Consider the following 12,183-nt stretch of genomic DNA (forward strand, 5'->3'; position numbering starts at 1 on the left):
TAACATAAATAAAAAGGGAAGTGAAAATTACTTTTTTCTTTAATACTGCATTGGCTAACTGTAATTTGCCATTCTGCTGGTTGAACTTTAAAAAGACATGTAAGAATACGTTATTCAATAATACTTCCAGATTTGAAAGCATTTAATTAGGTACAAAATATAAATCATCCAATGACACCAGAGGTCATTGTTTGTTTAAATGATAAAATGAAAATAGTGATCACGTTTGCCCTTCTGATAAATATTCATATCAGCGCAGAACAAACGTGACTTTGTGAGCTTGCATTTCGAATTGGAATACCAAGGCAACAGCACAATTTTGTCTGGTAGTAAATTCAATCCAATCTCTTTTGTGTCTGTTATTACCATATTAATTATAACAACAAGCCTTCTACAAGGTTGGAATGGTTTTCGTTTTTCTTTGAAATGCAAAGGATTTATTCTACAGCTGTGGCAATAGCTATTAGCAAATAACATTATTCTAAATACTGGTACTGAAATTTATTTCGGCTCTCTTTGTCAATAGGTTCAGCTTAGTGGATCATGTATGATTAGCCAGTGCTTGTCGATCACAATGCGGACATTCCAATAACTTTCAACTGCCTCCTCATTCCAATAAATTCAGTTACCAGACAACACTCACCACTCTGTTAATTGGCTGGATACATCAGCAGGGTGTCAATATTGTGAGTGGCCAACATCAGTCAAAGCTGACCCGCATGACTTAAAACAATATGCATAACCCTCAGGGTAGTGGTGTTCTGGCTGCAACAATTGCTGGCAGTGGCGTGGAAAGTGAATCTGTCCCAGGAGCTATTTAAATAGCTGGACGTGGAAGAGAGTGATCTTTACGATTTTCTGAAAACACACTGGCTGTTTTGGTGGAGGAGACGGAAAGAAAGAGAGATTTACTGTTTCTGCAGTGACTCAGGGAACCCAAAAGTTGCATGTGTTATGGGAACTATGGAGGTCAATGTTAGGAGGGCAATGCCCAGAGGATCTAGATAAAGTGCCATACGAAGTTCCATATGAGTGATCAAGCTAAGTAAATGCATAAATACATATCCTAACCATTGCGCTGTTAGCTATACAGGCCATTCAATACAAACTATCACCACCAATTACATGATTGATTGATTGATTGTCACGTGTACTGAAATACAATGAGAAGCTTTGTTTACAAGTGGCCCAGGCAGATCATAGTAAGCAAAGGATGTGCAGATCAAAAAGACTAACTACAGATCAAACATACTAACAATCCCATCAATCAGTACTCATATTCATATGCTTCACCACACACTGACTCAGCTAGGACTGCAAACATCATACCCACGTCCAACAGTGAAGTCCCACTTTTGGCTATTCAATTCCTTAGGGCACATACACTGTTCACAATGGGATCACCTGAACAGACTATTTGGCCTGAAGGAAGGAACTATGTCATACACTGCCATACAATGTGGCAGAAACTGAAGGCAGCAAGAGCTAACCAGAACACAGGTGATCCTATATGTCCTAATATCAATGGAGGAGATGCCTGCCCATTATTGGGAAGGATTGCCACTTCTGGGGGTGGAACCATTATAGATAATCCTCTATACCACACTCCAGCACCCTCTCATTATAAACCTTATATTCTGAATTACATATAAACATTCATCATCACTGATTAACAGGGGATCGAGTTTAAGAGCAGCGAGGTTATGCTGCAGCTCTACAAAACCCTGGTGAGACCACACTTGGAATATTGTGTCCAGTTCTGGTCGCTCTATTACAGGAAAGATGTGGAGGCTTTGGAGAGGGTGCAAAGGAGGTTTACCAGGATTCTGCCTGGACTGGAGGGCTTGTCTTATGAGGAGAGGTTGACTGAGCTTGGACTTTTCTTTCTGGAGAGAAGGAGGAAGAGAGGTGATCTGATCGAGGTGTCCAAGGTAATGAGATGCATGGATAGAGTCGATAGCCAGAGACTTTTCCCCAGGGCACGAATGACTGCCATGAGGGGTCATAGTTTTAAGGTGTTCGGAGGAAGGTATAAAGGAGACGTCAGAGGGAGGTTCTTCACCCAGAGAGTTGTGAGCGGATGGAATAGTCTGCCAGTGGTAGTTGAGGAAGCGGAGTCATTAGTGACATTTAAGCGACTGCTGGACATGCACATGGGCAGCAGTGAATTGAGGGGAATGTAGGTTAGGTTATTTTATTTTTGGATTAGGATTATTCCACGACACAACATCATGGGCCAAAGGGCCTGTACTGTGCTCTACTTTTCTATGTTCTACGTTCTCTATGTTCTATTTTATCTTCTCCCTACCTCCACTCTCCATGGTCAGAAATCTCAACCTTGTGTCTTACCCTATTCTTAGTTAGTCAAGAAGTACAAACTGGACAGATTGTACAAACCTGGACAGGTTTTGTAGAAGAGTGGTGGGAAGACTACAACGATGAAGATGCATCATCAGTCAATTTCACAGATAACAAGGTGTAGGGCTGAATGAACACAGCAGGCCAAGCAGCATCAGAGGAGCAGGAAAGCTGAAGTTTTGGGCCTAGAACCTTCTTCAAAATGGGTTCTGAAGAAGAGTTTAGGGTCGAAACGTCAGCTTCCCCTCTCCTCTGATGCTGCTTGGCCTGCTGTGTTCATCCAGATCTACACCTTGTTATCTCAGATTCTTCAGCATCTGCAGTTCCTACTATCTCTGAGTCAATGTCACAGTCATGCCCATGAACTTTGATATTGCCTTGTATACTTGGAGGATGGCACAGAGGCCAGATGTACACACGGAGAAATGCCAGGCACATGTGCCCTGCTTGCTAAGGGATGCAGCTGCACATGCTCACTGGGCCCATATTTGTCTTTGCTAACCTCTTCCCTTTTGACATAAAAATAGAAGCTTCTTCTGTCCATTTTTGTTTCTCACTGGTTTTCTTTCAAATGCTCCCCTTTCTTTTATATTTTCATGGTCTTCCTTCTGTGAATTTTGACATATTCTCAATCCTCAGGCACACAATTTCTTTTTGATCTTGAGGAAGAAAAAGACCTCATCTGTCTTAAAAGGGAACAATTTTATTCTTAAACCTGTTATTCTTAAACTATGCTCCCAGTCTCAATCTCCACACCCACCCTCCCCACAAGTGGAATTTTCCAAACAGTATCCAGTCTTCCTAATTCTTTCAAGATCTTATCTTTCAAAGTGATTACTTCTAATTCTTCTAAACTCCAACGGATACAGTCTTAACCCGTTAAACCTACCAACTTTTATAGATGCACCATGGATGTAACACATTATTCTGCATTCTGTTCTATTACCCTGATGTAATAATATAAGGGCTGGGTTGTCTGGTTACCATGTAAAACAGTGCTTTTCACTGTATCTTGGTACATGTCACAATGATAAATAAATCAAACTTCATCCTAGGAATAATGAGCTGGGTGCACCTTCTCTTAATTATTTCTAAAGCTGTAATATCCTTTTTTTCAAATACCAAGCTACCCAAACCAGTTCTACATCTTGATTTTTTTTCAAGATTATGTCATCTATTTTAGTTTATAATGCTGTCTATGTCATTGATACCTACGTGACCACGACAATTAACCATTTGCCTCCTACTTCAAGTTCCCCTCCAGCCCAGACTGATGTTGCCAAAGTTGGTATCAGGCAGGCAACATAGCTTTCTGGTTTCTCATTCATAGCTTCAGGAAACCGTTATCTTCTTGATTAAACTGTTGCCATGTTATCAATGTATTCCTATTAGCTCATCAATCCCACCTACCTCGTTTACATGGTTTTGAGTAATGTGGTGCCATGGCCACTTTGCTCATCCACCCTGTCGACCTAAACCTCAAACCTATTGGAGAAATGCAAGGATTAGGAGTCTTCTAATTCTACCTCCTCAATCTCCATGCTAGATTAACTTGCAGTCAAATCCCCCTGTCCCTGGCTGTGGACTGAATCAGATGACATTATTTCAAGGGACATGAGAGCAGTCAAATGACCAGGTAACCTTCACTGTAACACTTTGTGTTACCTTCAAACACCCAATGCTTGTGTCAAGCTACTGCTCTGGCCAACATTCTGCACAGCTAAGGCAGTACATGGACTATGTTTTCTTGAAGTCTCTCTGTCCCAGAATAATGTTATTCAATACATGTTATTGATGATATATAGGCACACCCTTGTTTTCTGTTTTTCAGCTTGTGAGAAGATTGTGATGGTAAGGTGAAACTTGCTCTACCCAGACAGAAGAATTAAGTTGTTGATGTTTACTCTACAATGCCATGGTGTTCCAGTACCATCCTGTTATAGATTCATACAGATGTACAGCATGGAAACAGATCCTGCGGCCCAAGTCATCCATGCCGACCAGATATCCTAAATTGATCTAGTCCTATTTGCCAGCATTTGGCCCAAATCCCTCTAAACTCTTCCTATTTATATACCCATCCAGAAGCACCTCAAGTTGTAATCGTACCAGCCTCCACCACTTCCTCTGGCAGCTTATTCCATAGACACACCACCTGTTGTGTGAATATATTACAATCTGTGCCAACACCAACATTGACATCACCAAGAGTGAGCCTTCTCCCCAGTGTGATGGTACTCCTACAAACCTGCTGAGATTGCTTGTAGAATCTATGACCTTATATCCGTCTGTTATCAGTGCATAGGCACTGAGTGCTGAATATTGGTTTCTGGCAAGATTTATTTGAAGTATTTGGTGATAACAATGAGTAGTGTAAAACATTTCGGTCCAATAACCTGTTTCTGCACTGTGGAATCTGTATTGCTAATAATATAATGACACTCAACAAACAGAGTGACAAGCAACAAATAAGATCGTTGAAATCTCTGCAGAGGTAATTTATTGATGGAGCACACAGTGAGATTTGGCTGATTGCCAAATCCACTGGCAATTTGCAGCAGTCTATCAAAGTTTTCAGGATGTGGTTCTAGGGACTTCTATCTCTGCCATTCCTCTGTTGCCAATAGTAAGATTATTATAAATAAATGGACTTGATATTGGTCAAAACTCAAAATCACTTGTGTTAGCATTGCAACAAAAGATTCTCTTTTTAGGAAAGGTCCAAATTTTTGATGCAAAATAGTGCAGGCCACCATTAAAAATCTGCAACTTAAAGCAGATTTACTTACATGGAAATATAGTCTCACTTTGTGCTGTTTTCCTTGGAGGCGACTCACAGAGGTTGTCATGACAACTTTTAGTATCGATGAAAATTTATCTCACCGCTAGACAAACCTTGTTATACTTCAAACACTTTTGCATGAATGCAGTGCCACCTTAAAGTACAGAAAGGGATGTTTGAAATAATTTTTGCAAACAGTTTTATGCGTCAATATTATTTAAATTTTTAACAAGTATGCAGATGAACATGTTCAATTTGTTTGAGAATAGTAGGATGTTTAAATAAACCTGCTAGAGGCACTAACCCGAACTCTCTGAAATTACTAATCAAACCTTCCATATGTCCAAGTCAAACAAGCCAGGAAATTGATTGAACTTCGATTATTTCAGCATAATAATTGTTTACGCAAAACATGACCCTCAAAACAAAACACAAAATTTATGAATGCCAATAAAAATTAAAAGTTTCTTAAATGTAATGGGCCTATATTGCTGATGCAAGAATATGGTGACAAATTCCAACATTCTGGATTTAAAACACCATTTTCTGTTATATGGTTACGAGACATTCTTCATGATAAAGGTAGATGGAGTTGTTTGGAATAATATTAGCTTCTGGCAGTGGTGTAAAGATGATCTTAGAAGGAGAGTCTTTTTATAACCTATTCAATCTTGCCTTCTTTTAACTTCATGGAAAGGAAGATTTTGCCCAGAGTATTGGTGTGTCCCATTCCATATCACCAAGATTTCATCATTGTCAAAAGCTCGAAAGAGCCCACCCAGCTATGATGTCTGTCATTCCAATTTTGTCACAGATTAAGCCTGCATGTGAAATCATCTGCCTATCACATTAGAAGCTAATATTGTGTTGCAACCTTTGTAGTACAAGTAGCTATCTGCAATATCTTTTTCAGGATTTTGATCCACTTGTGATAAATTTTAAAAGGAAAGTTGCTTTCGGAAATTTAGCTTGTACTGTGTGAATGTATAATTTCACATGAACACAGATCCTACACAACTAACATCCATGCTTAGCTGTCACATTACTTGGAAACCAAAAGTCAACTGAGTCAAAATGAATGGAATGTGGCTGGAGCCTCGAGAAATGATTAGTTCACAATTAGACCATGAGACATAGGAGCAGAATTAAGCCATTTGGCCCATCAAACCTACTCTGCCACTCAATCATGGCTGATTTGTCTCTCGGCCCCTTTCTTCTACGTTCTCCTCATAACCCTTGATCTCTTTACTTATCAAGAGCCTATCCATCTCTCTCTTAAATGCATTCAATGATTGGTCCCCACGGCCTTCTGTAGGAGTGAGTCCCATAGATTCACCGCTCTCTGGCTGAAGAAATTACTTTTCATCTCAGTTCTGAAGGCTTGTCCTTCACTCAGACACTGTGGCCTTGGGTCCTAATCTGTCCTACTAGCGAAAACACCTTCTCCATGTTAGCTGTATCCAGTATTCTGTATGTTTTAATGAGATTCCCCTCATCCATCTTCCTTCTGCAGCCCCCCTGCTTCCCAAAGCTATCTGTTCCTCCATCTATCTTTGTGTCATCTATCAACGTAGCAACAATGCCCTGGGTTCCTTTGACCAGATCGTTAATGTAGGAATGATCTTTGTGTACACATCAGACTAACTACATTTTTATAAAACAAACTTTAATTGGTGCTACAGCATTTGCGAATTCTGGGGAATTGTAAACAATTTATTATCTGCAAAATACAGCTAACTCATAGAGTACAGCTATTTAGTTGTTATATTTACTCTGTAGGACGGATGCTGATCTTTCCCCAGTGTAGTCTAACATTCAATTGGATCAGACCTGTGTTACAATTCAGATTCAACATTTGAGAACTGTATTGGTCACTCGCTCAGTCACATAGATTAAATTATATTGATCAGTTGTCAGATAGTTGCTTCAATTTGTTCCAAAGTTCAGACCCAATCACGTCTGAGCTGCTGTTTTAATTTTTTGCCCATTCTGCCATGCAAAAAGTTTTCAAAAAGGAAGTACTTTAAAATTTTGGGTCCTTAAAGAAACAACTGAACAGAAATCAGCATTTCAATCCCTGAGCTTCCATATATCGTGGTTCATCTGTTTCTCAAAACTCTATGAACCAACCTTTACTCAACATCTCTTCGGTTCCCTTGGCTTAGGAAAAGTCTGTTGATCACTGTTAAGCTAGCATTTAGTACTTTGGTGGCACGGTTGCTCAGGGTTAACACTGCACACTGCAGCCTCACAGCACTAGGGACCCAGGTTCAATCCCAGCCTCGGGTGACTGTCTGTGTGGAGTTTGCACGCTCCCCCCGTGTCTGCGTGGGTTTCCTCTGGGTGCTCCAGTTTCCGCCCACCGTCCAAAAGATGTGCAGGCTAGATAGATCAACCATGCTAAATTGCCTGTAGTATTCAGGGGTGGGTGGGTTATAGGGGGATGGGTCTGGGTGGGATGCTTCAAGCGGCCTTGTGGACTTATTGGGCCAAAGGCCCTGTTTCCACACTGTAGGGAATCTAATCTACTTTTGAGAGAGAGTTCCATACTTCTGTCACTCTGCTGAAGAAAACTTCCTAACTTGCATTCTTATAAGCTGGCTCTGATTTTAAGATTATTTGTTTTGTCTTCGATTTCCCGAATTGTGGGGTGGGTGGGGGGAAAAATATTTCCTGTGAACAATTCCTGTCATATTCCAAGATGCTTCAATCAAATACCCCTTAACGTTTTAAATTCCAAGGTTAACCAGTTTCGTTTGTATAAACTCTCCTCATAATTTAATGTGTAGAGGCCTGACAGCAATATTCTGGTGAATCCATTTTGGCCTGTTTCCAAGGCTATTTTATCTTTGTAAGGTGTGTACTTAGAGGCCTGCATGTTATAAATCTCTGGTTAGATCACATCTGGACTACAGTTGTCAAAACACTTCCTTCTATTTATAGTTTAGCTCTTTAGCTAACATTCCATTAGCATTTTTTTTTCAATTTTTTAAATGTCTGACTAGTACATTTTATGTGTAAATGGATCTTTAAATCCCTCTGGACCATTTTTTGTACATTCATTAATGGGATGTGGGCATTACAGGCCAGGCCAGTACTTAATTGCCCATCCCTAATTGCCCTGGAGAAGGTGGTGATGAGCCATTCACTTGAACCAATGCAGTGTTGAAAGTACACTCACAGTGCTGTTGGGGAGGACATTGCAAGATTTTGACCCAACATCATTGAAAGAATCATGACGTAGTTCCAAGTCATGATGGTGAACGGCTTGGAGGGGATTTTCCGTCGGTGGTGCTTCCATGCATCTGTGCTCCTGTCCTTATAGGTGGTAGAGGTGACCTCTTGGAAAGTGTGGTGAACAAAGCCTTGATAAGCTACTTCAGTGTGTCTTGTAGATGCTAAACGCTGCCACTGTGTGTCAGTGGTGGGTAGAGTGATTGTCAGTGGATTGTGTGCCAATGGAGAAGGAGCTTTTGATCTGGATGTTGTTGAAAGTCTTGAGTACTATTGCAAATGCACTCATCCTGGCAAATGAAGGGTATATCACCGTACAACCAGACCCAAAATGTTAAGTCTGTTTTTTCCTTCACAGAGTCACAGAGTTATATAGCAAGGAAAGAAGCAATCAACCCATTATGTCTGCACAGGCCATCAAGTACAGATTTATGCTCATCCCATTTTCTAGTACTTGTCTTGTAAGCTTGCATGCTATGGCATTTTAAGTGTCCATCAGAATACTGCTTAAATATAATAATTCTTCTTGTCTCTATCACCCTTTTTGGGTAGTAAGTTTCAGATATGTACCACTCTCTGAGTAAAAGCAATTCTTCCTTAATCTCTTCTAAATCTCCTGCCTCTTACTTGAAATCTATAGGCCAAATTAATGAGCCCCTATTAAAAGGAAATGTTGCTTTCTCCGTATGCTTCTGCTAATTTTGTAAATCTCAATCAGGATTCCCCCCTTACTCCATACTATGCAGTCTTTCTTCATAGTTGAAACACTCCGGCCCAGGCAATATTCTTGTGAATCTGCTCTGCATTGTCTTGAACACAAGTGGTTACCAGAACTGCACACAGTACTCCAGCCGTGGCCTAACTAACATATCACACAATCCTCCCATACCTCCCTGCTCTTGCAGTCAAAGCCTTGATTAATGAGACATACGGGACACTTGCCTTTCTTAACCACCTTACCCACTTGTCCTGTTGCCTTCTAGGATCTATGGGCATGTGCACTAATGTTCCTCTGATCCTCTGCACTGCTTAGGGTTCTAACAGTCAACGTATGCTACTTGCCTTTTTAGTCCTCCCAAAATGCAGCACATCACACTGTTAAGGATTAAATTCCATTTGTCACCAGGAGGCACATCTGAACAACCTGTCTATATTGATTTGTAGTCTAAGGCTTTCCAATGGTTAGTTTATTTCTTGTTGGAGATTGACATTGACTAGCACTTCTGTGACATGAATATTACTTGCTGCCCACCAGTCCAAGCCCGGATGTTATTCAGGTCTTGCTACGTGCAGACATGGCCTACTTCAATATCTCATGTGTTGCACTTGGTGCTGGACATTCTGTAATCATCAGCAAACATCCTCACTTCTGGCCTTATGATGGAAGAAAGGTCATTGTTGCAGTAGCTGAAGATGATTGGGCTTAGGATGCTAACCTGAGGATACCCTGCAGTATTATCCTGGGGTTGAGATGATTGACTTCCAAAGACCATAGCCAGCTTCCTTTGGTCCAGATATGGCATTAACTAACAGAGTTTTCCCCTTTATTCCTGTTAATACAGGTTTTGCTAGGGCTTTTTGATACTACAACTTGATCAAGAGCTACTTTGATGACAATAGCAGTGACTCTCACCTCACCGTGGGAATTTAGTTCTTTCACTTGTGTTTGAACCGAAGTTGTAATGAGGTTCCCTCTGACCATTTTGTTAATAATTGACAGTAGACTGATGGTGGACGGGGGGGGGGGGGGGGGGGGGGGAGACGGGGGGTGGGGGGGGCAGCAATTTTCCACATTGTCAAATAGATACTAATGTTGTTGTTTTACTAGAGCAACTTGGCCAAAGCTGCAGCTAGTTCTGGAGCACAAGATTTTAAGGATGTTTTCAGGGTCCATAGCTTTTACACTATCCAATGTCTCCAAATATTTCTTGCTATCACTTGGAGTGAATTGAATTGGTTGAAGATTGACATCTGTGAGAGAGGAGGTAAAGATAAACTGTCCATGATATTTCTGGCTGAAGACAAATGCAAATGCTTCAGTGTTGCCCTTCGTACTGATTTAGTGGGCTCTCCCTGTGCTGAAGATTAAATTATATCAAAGAGCCCATACTGCCCGTTGTTTGATTATGCATCACCATCCATCACTGTGTCAGCACTTGGATCCAATGTAATGGCTGTGGAATTGCTTAGCTCTGTCTCTCACTTGCTACTTTCATTTCTTGGCATACAAACAGTCCAGTGGCATAGCTTCATTAGGTCGACACCTCATTTTTAGGTATGCCTGGTGCTGCTCCCAGCATGCCAGCTGGCAATCTTCATTGGACCAGTTTTGATCCCTTTGCTTGTCGATTGGGGATATTCTAGGCCATGAGGTTTTGTATTGTGGTTGAATAAAATTCTACTACTACTGATGGCCCATAGTGCTTTGTGGATGCCCAGTTTTGAACTGGTAGGTCTGTTCAAAGATGACGCTTTGTTTCCACAAGTGCTGGGCAGTAGTTACTTCAATCCATACTTGATGCATACATCAGTGGCAGATTACTGATGATGAGGTTACTTACATTTTTCCTTCCTGTTGGTTCCCTTGCCTTCTTCAACTGCTGCAGTCCTCCTGCTGTGGGTTGACACATCATACCATCAGGGAAGGAATTCCAGGATTTCAACTCAGCAACAGTGGATGTCTTTTAAGCTCAGCAAGCCAAATCAGAACATATCAAGCCACTCTTGGTGATGGACATTGATGTTTCGCACTCAGTATATTCTGTGCTGTGGCCACCATCCATATATCCTCCGAGTGATGATCGCCATGGAAGTATACTAACTTGCTTTATAGGCTAACGTAATAATGTTAGCTGCACCTAAAGTATGCGGCCGTGGTTGGTCTGGCATTATGACTTAATACTTATCCATCCACAAGCAATATGTGAATAATATGGCCCTTGAGCCTTGCTCAGAAGATCTGACCTAAAGGCTTTAACTAAGTGAGTCATTGCTTCCACCTCAATGAACCTCTCTGACAGTTCCTGTTTTAAAATGTATCATACTTGTTGCAACATCTTCCAACAAACTGACCAATAGACTCTTGGGACTACTGAATCTCTGGCATTAATCAGAGTCTGTTAATCCTGAAGTAGATTCTTGTCTTGAGCTGGTCTTTTTGAACTTCCCAGATCTTTTTTGGATATTTCTGATCATCTGCCTCAAGAACACCTTCTTCCCCAATGTCATTAGACCGCTAGATGGACCTGTTAAATTTCAAATCAAATGTTGATCTTGCTTTTTGTACACCTTTCATACAGTCGTAACTTTGCATGCCTCACTCTGTTCAACCACCCTATGATCTGCATGTCCTTGTATGTTACGATCTGCCTGTATTGCATGCAAAACTAAACTTTTCACTGTACTTAGGTACATGTGACAATAATAAGTCAAATCCAAATCAAAAAACAAAGACAGGAATGTGTTAATTCTGCAAAGTCTATCTTTGCTATTAGCAAGCACAATTTTTAGAGATCTGTTCTCCGAATCACTTGATCTGTCAAAAAGAGATAACAAGGTGTAGAGCTGGATGAATACAGCAGGCCAAGCAGCATCAGAGGAGCAGGGAAACCAACGCTTTGACTCTGGTTCCTTATCCAGAAGGACCCTATTTCTAAAGAAGGGCCCAGATCCGAAGCATCAGCTTTTCTGCTCCTCTGATGCTGCTTGGCCTGTTGTGTTCATCCAACCCTACACATTGTTATCTCAGATTCTCCAGCATCTTCAGTTCCCATTATCTCTATCAAATAGAACTTTATATTTTGTTTGAA

Source organism: Stegostoma tigrinum, chromosome 4 (genome assembly GCF_030684315.1).
Source record: "Stegostoma tigrinum isolate sSteTig4 chromosome 4, sSteTig4.hap1, whole genome shotgun sequence".
Classification (NCBI taxonomy): domain Eukaryota; kingdom Metazoa; phylum Chordata; class Chondrichthyes; order Orectolobiformes; family Stegostomatidae; genus Stegostoma; species Stegostoma tigrinum.